Source organism: Gallinula chloropus (genome assembly GCF_964237585.1).
Source record: "Gallinula chloropus genome assembly, chromosome: 3".
Classification (NCBI taxonomy): Eukaryota; Metazoa; Chordata; class Aves; order Gruiformes; family Rallidae; genus Gallinula; species Gallinula chloropus.
The window spans coordinates 119789689-119800486 of record NC_140087.1 but is presented as its reverse complement, the minus strand read 5'-3'; positions in this window follow the sequence as shown (position 1 = coordinate 119800486).

Genomic DNA, 10798 nt, shown 5'->3' with positions numbered 1-10798 from the left:
CCATGAAAAAGGGAGAAACCCCATGGTCTTTAGCCAGCCAGAAACCCTGAGGCTGGACAACTGGGCTGAGAGCTCTCCCACTACAGGAGACATTTCCAAGGGCTGTGGGAGAGGAAGGGGTGTGAGCTGCATGTGTTGGATGGGAGCCACCGACCTCCAGCCAAAGGCCACTTTCTGCTCTACTGTTCTGGTCCCTTTTTCTCCTCATTAATGTCACTTCCATGTTCCACAGTTGTGATTTGAATAATTTTGGCTGATTAGTGTTTACACAGCAACATTTGGAGGGAATGAAACCACCCCACAGCCAACAGCCAACGCGAGGCTCTGAAATGCTGGTTTGGTTGGGTTTCCTAAAGAAAAAGGGGCCTACAGGACCCTGCAAACCCATGCCACTTGCTGGTCTGAAAGGTGAGTCACCTTGAAACGTGACACATCTCATTTTGGGGGTGAAGGTCTGGAAGACATCTGGCTCTTGCAGGTTTTTAGTAGGACTAGCTGCTGGCTGGAGGATGGGGGATGCGTTACTGTTGGCACTGGAGGAAGGGCAGGGGTAGCAGTGCCTTGGGTTGTTTGGTGTGCACTAGAGCATGGGCACAGCAGCTGGACAGTGCCCTTGCACTGTGGCTCAGCACTTGTGTAGCTCCAAAGACAAGACAGAATCACAGAACTGTAGGGGTTGGAAGGGACCTCCAGAGCCCATCGGGTCCAACCCCCTGCCAAAGCAGGGTCCCTAGGACAGGGCACACAGGTCAGTGTCCAGACAGGGCTGGAATCTCTCCAGAGAAGGAGACTCCACACCCCCTGGGCAGCCTGTCCCAGGGCTCCCTCACCCTCACCAGGAAGAAGTTCTTCCCCAGATTGGGGGGGAACTCCCTGTGCTCCAATTTGAGCCCATTGCCCCTTGTCCTGTCCCCACAGACACTGAGAAGAGGCTGCCCATGTCCCCCTGGGTCCCACCCTTCAGCTATTGATACCCATTGATCAGATCCCCTCTCAGGCTTCTTTTCTCCAGGCTGAACAGCCCCAGCTCATTCAGCCTTTCCTCACAGGGGAGATGCTCCAGGCCCTTAATTATCTCTGTCCCTCCTCTGGACTCTCTCCAGGAGATCCTTGTCTTTTTTATCCCAGGAAGCCCAGAACTGGACACAACACTCTAGGTGGGGCCTGACCAGGGGGACAAGACATGATATATCCACAGCCTGAGAGCCAAGGATGGGTAAGAAACAGGAGGAGAGAGGAGAGAAGGAGGTGGAAGTGTTGCACTTAGGAGATCAAGGGGACTTAGGAAGGATAAATGAGGTTTATGGGTTTATCTGGGAATAAGTGTGAGTGGTCAAAAGAGGACTAAGAGCTGTGGGACACAAACATAAATGCTGTAAAGATTGATCCTCTGCATGGAGCTTCTTTACCTTTTTTCAAAGGTTTCTGGGGATGCAGAAACCCTTTTGGTGAATCCTCTGCCTTTCTTCCTCTCTGCTGGCAGAGGGGCCTTATCTGTTCTTTTTCTGGAAACAGATGTCCTGCCCCCCTTCTTCAGAGGTGCTGGTGGAAGTTGGGATCCTTGAAAAGGTGATGGGCAAAGCCAGGAAGGTTCCTCCTCACCAGTCTGCCTTTGGCACTGGCCACCTCTGCTTTGTTCTCGTCTCCTCGGGGCTCAGCCGCCTGCTTGAGCTGGCTCAGGTGACCCCAGGCATATCCTGGTACCTCCAAATCCTTCAGAAGAACAGTTTCAAGGGGGAATATCTGAATGCAGGGGGAGGAGGAGGAGGTCTGAACAACCTCAGTGGAGCCTGTGAGTTGTCCCAGTTAGCAGTGGACGTCTGTGTGCAGTGACACTGGTGCGACTGGTGCTGGGATTCCCCAGCGCAGGGGCATGGGGATGGGACTGGCATGAAGTGCTTTGGGCCCCATAGAGTTTGCCCAAACCCAAATCTCTTCCAAATCCAACCTGCAACTTCCCTCACTGGTGTTCACTTGTCTGGGGCAGTGGGAGGATTCCCACCACTCTCCCTTTCCCTTCAAACCCAAGAAACCAGGAAAAGAACAGGAGAATTTAACACAGAGACAACCAAATCCCAACTCACTCCCCCCACATCCAATCTTTGAACTGAGGAAGGAAAAGGAGCAGCTCCTGAGCCCCCTCAGTGCCCAGTGGGAGTTTGGGATGAGTACTGATATTATTCAGGAGATGCTCTGATCTCCAGCAGCGAACTGAGGGTGAAACCCCAGGAGAACTCCAGCAACCTTCCTCTGTTTACTTATTTATGTGCCACTGTGTGCGTGGGCACGTGTGTTTGGATGGGTAGGGATTTCTAACTCAACTCAGGCTTGCATTTCCTTGATGGTTGGGCTTATTGAGGAGGTTTTTTTGGTGGTTTTTTTTCTCCTTCCCTAAAAAGGCTAAAATGCACCCCTCTAATTTAAGTAGATCTGTGTTGGCAGTGACCACACACACCCCAGGGGTGTGCTCAGTGTCTCTGAGGATGGCTGAGAGGAGCCTGGCTCTGGCTGGGTGTCTGAGTGCTCTCTAAATGAGGGAAGAGAAGACATTTTTGCCTTTTCTCTTCCTGCCTGCACATGATACTGCCAAGGAAATGCAAACACATCCCCTCCTGGCTGCAAGAATTAATAACCAGTTTACTGAGACAAATGACACCAGCCTCTCTGTGTTCACAGCTCAGCAAACACTGATGCTCAGCTCGTGGTGGCTCCCAGCTCTGCTCTGCACGTGATGCAGGTGGGGATGGAGAGCTGCTCCCAGGGAGAATCATCTCCCCTGAGACAGCCATGTCCTCTGTTTTCCAAGGTCTCTATCCTTGCAGGACTTCTGGGTGGGTGTTTTGATGCATGGCTCTGGCTTTCCCCATCTGCTGCCCCTCTCCTTGGTTGGACCATGGGCTCCCTCTGGGGGTGTTTCCACAGCCCCGTGGGTGTGGGGCATCAGTCCCAAGAGGGATGGTGAGGATCTGGGTGGCACAAGCAGGAACAGATGTCAGAAATGTCCCTGAGGATCAGGGCATGGTCCCTTGAGCCCATGCTGGCCAAAGAGATGCATTTTAAGCAGAGCTCATGAATCCAGCACCTGCCCATGGACCACTCCTCCCCAGCATCCTCATCTCTGAGAGTAGGAACACTAGAGAGGACATCCCAGCCCGGTCTTTAACATCCATTTGTGGCCCTGCTGTCCACAAGTATTTCTTGCCCTTCTCCCAGAATCCTTCTGCTTTCGGATACCCCAACACAAGGAAGATGTGGGACTGTTGGGGAGGGTCCAGAGGAGCCACAGGGATGCTCAGAGGGCTGGAGCAGCTCCCCTATGGAGAGAGGCTGAGGGAGCTGGGCTGGGTCAGCCTGGAGAAGAGAAGGCTGTGGGGGGACCTCACTGCAGCCTCCCCGTCCCTGAAGGGAGCAGAGGAACAGGAGGGGAATGGGCTTGTTAAAGGGCAGAGACTGGCAGGACAAGGGGGCTGGAGTGAAGCTGGAGGAGGGAGGGGTTAGAGGAGAGATTGGGGGGAAGTTCTTTGCAGAGATAGTGGTGAGGGGCTGGAAGGGGCTGCCCAGAGAGGGGGTGGGTGCCCCGTCCCTGGGGGTGTTCAAGGCCAGGTTGGCTGGGGCCCTGGGCAACCTTGTGTAGCTCCAGGCCTGGAGGTTGGCGGCCCTGCCTGTGGCAGGGGGTTGGAGCTCTGTGATCCTTGGGGTCCCTTCCAACCCAGACCAGTCTGTGATTCTATGGTTCTATGATGGTATAGACATCATTAATCACAAGCACATCCAGTGCTGGATAAATACAGTGATGGAAAAGGACGTGAGAAACATTTGTGGGAATGGGGCATCTCTGGGGTTCACTGCTCTGTCGAATCCAGCAGGGACCAGGAGGTTCCACAGTTGTTTGGAGGGAAGAGGAGGTGGCCAACAAACAAAGAAGTACACAAGCTATGTCATTCATAAGTGGTGTAGGGAAAAAAACCCAACAAACACTCCAAAACAGTCCTGTTTGACAGGACAAGGGGCAATGGCCTCAAGTTGGAGCACAGGGAGTTCCCCACCAATGTGGGGAAGAACTTTTTCACAGGGTGAGGGAGCCCTGGGACAGGCTGCCCAGGGGGTGTGGAGTCTCCTTCTCTGGAGAGATTCCAGCCCCATCTGGACACCAACCTGTGTGCCCTGTCCTAGGGTTGGACTCCATGGGCTCTGGGGGTCCCTTGCAACCCCTGTGCTTCTGTGATTCTGTGAAAACCTGCTTCTGCATCAAAATCAGACCTGATACCAAGCAAATGAAGACCAGGACAAACAGGGAAATCTTACAAGGCAGAATTAATCAGACCCACCAAATAAATCACAGCCCTGCCTCTGAGAAAGCTGGAGAAGCAGGGAGGCAGAAAATGAGTCTGAGCATCTCTCTCTCTCTCTCCCCCCACACACACCCAACATGCAAATCCGTCCTGAGTAATTTCTGGAGCAGCAGAAGGTCAGTAATTGATTTGGAGACCTGAGTTTCTGACTAGATCACAATGCAGATGTGCTTCCCAGCCTGGCTGGCGGCTGTGCAGCTCCCACTGCAGCAAATGAGCTCAGAATACAAATAGAGGAAGGGAAGGAGCACGCTCTGCCTTCAACAGGGGAGCAATGGGGAGACAGAAAAAGAACCCAACACCCTTCCATGCTGAATTAACCCAGTTTTGCCTCGAGTTGCAACCCACTCCCTGCTGCCTTCTGCTCCCCAGAGCAAAACGCCTGGCTGAGGTTGCCTTGCTGGAGTAAAAGGATGCTGGAGGAGGAGGAGGAAGAGGAGGAGGAGGAGGAGGGGAGGGCTTGGGAGAAGAGAAGGCTGCGGGGGGACCTCATTGCAGCCTTCCAGTACCTGAAGGGAGCTTATAAGCAGGAGGGGATTCAACTTTTTAAAAGAGCAGATAATGGCAGGACAAGGGGGAATGGACTAAAGCTAAAGGAGGGAAGGTTTAGATTAGATAATAGGGGGAAGTTTTTTACAGAGAGAGTGGTGAGGGGCTGGAACAGGCTGCCCAGAGAAGTAGTAGATTCCCCATCCCTGGGGGTGTTCAAGGCCAGGTTGGCTGGGGCCCTGGGCAGCCTTGTGTAGCTCCAGGCCTGGAGGTTGGTGTCCCTGCCTGTGGCAGGGGGTTGGAGCTCTGTGATCCTTGGGGTCCCTCCCAACCCAGCCCAGTCTGGGATTCTATGATTCTATGATATCAAAACCAGCACATGGAATCATGGGCCAATGAAGGCTCTTGGGGTGATGAAACCTGTCCCTTCAGGACCTGGATGGAGAACCACAGCTTTGTGTAGGGGATCTTGCAGATCTAAACCAGCTACACCTCTGATTTATGAGTGTTGGTACCTGACCACCACATCCTCAGGCTGTCAAGCAGCTGTCCACAATAATGACTGTGTTGGGAGCTGTTGCTGTTGTTTGAAAAAGTTCAGGTGTCCTCTAAGCTCATGTCTGTAGGTTTTAAGTCCATTCTGCATGCTCACCAGCTCTGGATTTTGCAGCAGTGAAGTTGGGTGGGTGTCTCAAGAGTCACTATGAAAAACCCAGGGAAAAAAAATGGAATGCAATGGCTGGAAGAGCTCTGGAGGGGTGGAATTGCTCTGGAAGGTCTCTGTGGGTGCAGCCCTGACCTCTCAGAGCTCCTGAGACAGAGGAACGTGGTGAACCATCTCCATGTAGAAAGGGATGGATGTCCAAAAGGGCAGCTGGGGCTCACTCCCTTGCTCTTCATCCTTGAGGAGCAGTGCAAAGAGCAGCTCTTGCCTGCTGCAGACTTGGGAGTTTGTTTGGATAGAGTGCTCCAAACCCCACAGCAGTGAACAGGAGGGATCCCTTGGATACACCCAGCACAGGATGTGCACTAACAACTGAGCAGAGAAATATCTCAGAACATGATTAAACAGCCAAGCAGAAGCAGCACAGTTTTTATTTGTTTCCTCTTTAATTATGTCCTCTCTTTTAATAAGATCTACACTGATGCAGAGGACAGATGGGCTGGGCTAGTCTTCTCCTCCCCCTCCCTCTTTATTTCTACAGGGATGCTGCAAGGAAAGGCAAATATTTGACCATTTGGGATGTGGAGGAAGGAAAAAAAATGAGCCACTGAGCAGCTCCTCACCCAAGCAGAGCTTTCTGCAGCACCAGCACTATCCTCTGTCTGTATTGGAGGGGCTGGAGTAGGAGTTTCTGGCAGCCAGCTGGGAGGTAAGACTGAATGAAGAACATCTGCATCCTTTTCAAGGACATGCCCTTATCTGAGTTCCACAGCCCAGGGCATTTTGGAGAGGAAAAAAAAAGGGTGTTGGGGAGGAGAGGGGTGACTTGGGAATGAAATGTGCCAAGAGGATCCTTCCTCTGACAGTGGATCTCATTCAAGGAGGTGTTGCTTTGGTACCACTTCACCTCCAGTCCCCAAGGACAGCCAGGCTCAGCTCTTCCTCTCCACACCTAACCTGCCTGCACCACAGTGGGTGGCATCAGCAGGCAGGGATGAGGTGGCTGGAGGTGACAGCATGGTGAAGGGGTGATCACTGGATGCTTGGCCCATCACACATCCCCAGGGATGGTTTGCAGCCCTTCCTTGGAGTTTCCAGAGCCTCACTCCACTCCTTGTTGCTCTTCAAGGAAACATCTAGAAACTGAGGATGGAAACAAGAGTCGCAGTGACCTGCCCCCCACAGCACCAGCCTTACACACCCACTGTGCTCACAGAGCTACACAATGAGACACACACACACAAACACACCCCCACCCAAGGCACAGACATGCACACACATGTAAATGTGCACCTGCTTTGTGGTCTACACCTGGTACAGGTAGATGGTCTTCACACAGGGGCTTCTGTCTTCAGCTCACACCTGTGCTGATACATGTAGGGGCATAAGCATGGTGGCACATGCCCACACTTAGGGGGTTTATTATCCCTCTGCTGTGTTTTGGACATGACACTTGTGTACAGAAACACACACACACAAAGCCTGTGTGATGCACACACAAGTGTGTCCAGCGTGGGCTGTGGGCACACACACCTGGGGCACACCACGTGCCACACCATGGTATGCACACACACACACACTCATGCCCAGCAGACACCTCACACTCTGGAAGCCCATCCCCAGAGAGATGTCTTCACGTGTCTGAGGCAAATTGATGGGGTTTGGCAGCTGATAATAAATGATGATCTCTCTGTAACAGTGCACGGAGCCCTCAAAGCCTCAGGGGTGTGTGGTTGCCTTTCTGAATGCCTGAGCACAGAATCCCTGAATCACAGAGCTGGAAGGGACCTCCAGAGATCATCAGGTCCAAAGCAGGGTCCCTAGGACAGGGTGCACAGGTCGGTGTCCAGATGGGGCTGGAATCTCTCCAGAGAAGGAGACTCCACACCCCCTGGGCAGCCTGTCCCAGGGCTCCCTCGCCCTCACTGGGAAGAAGTTCTTCCCCAGATTGGTGGGGAACTCCCTGTGCTCCAACCTGAGCCCATCACCCCTTGTCCTGTCAAACAGGAGAGAGAAGAGGGATGCACTTCACTCTTAAGACAGAGGCAACAATATGTTTATTGATATAAACCAAAGGCTGTAAGGGTGTTTGATAATAAAAGTGATTAAGGATTGATGGTAAGGTAATCTTGATTATTTAGTGCATAGAGAACAGGGTCAGATCAACCTGTCACAGAGACCCTCCTGTTGAATCATGAGGATCAGAGAGAGGAGCCCAGGTGTGGCTGGATCCAGTCTTCCTCCCAGTCTTGGCCAATGGCTTATGTCTAAAGGATTATATATGCACAGTCAATCCTTCAGATCACAAAGTTTAGTGCACTTCTTCCCAATTCAGACCTGTTGTGGGTCTGTGGTGGCAAGGATTCTCTCAACCTCAAGGAGTAACCTTCAGAGGCGTCCCTTTCAAGGGGAGATCCTGCTGTGCAGCCCTCTGTCATCTCAGGAGATCTCAAAGGGCTCTTGGGCTGCTCAATATTTATGGAGTAAGATGATTGGCTCATGATTGGTTTACATACCACCCATGGGTGCCAGTGGGCACTGAGCAGCGCTCTGTCTGGGTGGGCACATCAGCACAGACAGCCCTTGGCTGTTGTGCTGTCATCTGTCTTCCCCAAATCACTGTGAGACAGATGCAGGCATCACCAGGGGTTATCAACAAATCCAGATTGACAGGGAAAAGGTGGGGACAGCTGGGGGAAGCATACTGTCACAGCTCCTCTCTGCCAAGTGAGGTGCATGACTCCCACCTGTGAGACCCTGCAGGAGAGCATCTGTGTCCCAGCTGCAGCCAGGAGCACAGCAGTGTGCCTGAAAGCAGGACACATGGACCAGGCATCACTGGTGCAGGGACATCACCCCCCTGTTGCCCAAAAACATCCCAGACCAGCAAAGTTTTTGGCCCTTCGGTCTGGCACAGCCACTGGTGGCAGGGGACAGCACAGATATATGTTCAAAACCTTCCCCTTTCCCCTGTTTCCAGGCTGGGATCAGCACAAAATCCATGGCAACCCAGACAGCAGCCCCAGAGCCAGCTCCTCGCTCCCTCCCCTCTGCCTGCATCTGCCACTGCCACATCCTTCCAGCCCCCACTTTTTGCTCTCCTCACAGATTTCTGAGGGAGCAGCTTTGCTCTTTCCTTCCCCTAGGGCAGTGATGGGGACAGAAGAGGTGGGTTTTCTCCTCTTGTAAGAGACTTACCTGTAAGAGACAGCTTTACACCTCTTCCCACATCACCAGCATCCCTTACCCACCAGTGATGAGCACAGATGCTGGCTGGGAGGAAGCAGCACACTGGCATGAGCATGCAGGAGCTCCTGTGCCTGCAAGCCAGCAAAAATCCCAGGGAAACTCTCTGTAAGAAGCCAGGCTTATGCTGGCAGGATTCTGGAGGGGAAAGCCTCTGAGGAGCAGCTGAGGGAGCTGGGGGTGTTGAGCCTGGAGAAGAGGAGGCTGAGGGGAGACCTTCTCCCCACCTCCCCTGCCCTGCCAGGAGGGTACAGAGAGGTGGGCGATGGTCTCTGCAGCCAGGGGACAGGAGATGGGACAAGGGGCAATGGGCTCAAGCTGCCCCAGGGCAAGGTCAGCTCAGCTGGGAGGGCAAAGTTCTTCCCTGGCAGAGTTGTGGGGCTGTGTCACAGTCAGAGCTCATGCTCAGCCCAATGTAAGCCCATGACTTGCCTGTGAGTACACCCTGCAGAGGACAAACAAGTGGTATCAGGGGAATCTGCCTCCTTTCCAAACAAAAGCAGAGCAGAGGGAATCCCAAACCCTCTGCCTGAATCCCCTCAGGCTGAGCTCAGCCCAGATGTGAAATCCACGCTTCCTCCTTTAAGAGCAGCTCTGGAATCTCTCCTTCTTCTCTGTTCAGAGCACATCCCCCTGGGAAACAGCCTCCTCTGCAGTGTATGAACCCCCCAGGTACCTGAACAGCCTCCTCTGCAGTGCATGAACCCCCCAGGTACCTGAACAGGCTCCTCTGCAGTGCATGAACCCCCCAGGAACCTGGACATGATGAATTGGGTCTCTGCATCCCAGGAGTGCTGGCTCTGTGCTGTTGCCAGGCTCCCAACTCTCCCTGTCCCCAGGAGACTGGGGTGAACCACTGAGGAATCCTGTGCTGGCAGGAGCTCTCCCCCCCCACCCAAATCCTGGCCAGAGCTGCCCAACATCCCTCTGGTGAGAGTAAGTGATGGCAGCAGCAGGAGCAAAATCCCCTCTGCATCCCTCACAGACAGGCTTTGTGTTCATGACCCTGGGGCATGCACAGAGAAGGGCTGACTGTGGGGAAGGGGTGATTTTGGGAAAGGGGTGACTTTAAGGAAGGCTTAACTTTGGAGAAGGGGTGACTTTGGAAAAGGGATGACTGAGGAAGGCTTAACTTTGGGGAAGGGGTGACTTTGGCGAAGGGGTGATTTTGGGGAAGGGGTGACTTTGGGGAAGGGGTGATTTTGGAAAAGGGATGACTGAGGAAGGATTAACTTTGGAGAAGGGGTAATTTTGGAAAAGAGGTGACTAAGGAAGGCTTAACCTTGGGGAAGGGGTAATTTTGGGGAAGGGGTGACTTTGAGGAAGGCTTAACTTTGGAGAAGGGGTGACTTTGGGGAAGGGGTGACTTTGGAGAAGGGGTAATCTTGGAAAAGGGGTGACTTTGAGGAAGGGTGACTTTGGAGAAGGGGTGACTTTGGGGAAGGGGTGACTTTGGAGAAGGGGTAATCTTGGAAAAGGGGTGACTGAGGAAGGGTGACTTTGCAGAAGGGGTGATTTTGGGGAAGGTTTCTCTTTGGAGAAAGGGTGACTTTGGGGAAGGGGTGATTTTTGAAAAAGGGATGACTGAGGAAGGCTTAACTTTGGGGAAGAGGTGACTTTGGGGAAGGGGTGATTTTGGGAAAGGGGTGACTTTAAGGAAGGGGTAACTTTGGAGAAGGAGTCACTTTGGGGAAGGGGTGACTTTGGGGAAAGGGGTGACTTTGGAGAAGGGGTGACTGGGGAAGGGGTGACTGAGGAAGGCTTAACTTTGGGGAAGGAGTGACTTTGGGGAAGGGGTGATTTTGGGAAAGGGGTGACTTTAAGGAAGACTTAACTTTGGGGAAGGGGTGACTTTGGGGAAGGGGTGACTTTGGAGAAGGGGTGACTTTGGGGAAAGGGGTGACTTTGGAGAAGGGGGCACTTTGTGGAAAGGGCTGACTTTGCAACGTGGCATTTCTCAAGCCCCTGCAAGAGGAGCCCCGATGCCTGGCGTGATGTACTCCTCACCTCCCCTATGCAAGCTGCCTTCCTCTTCAAGATAAGCCTG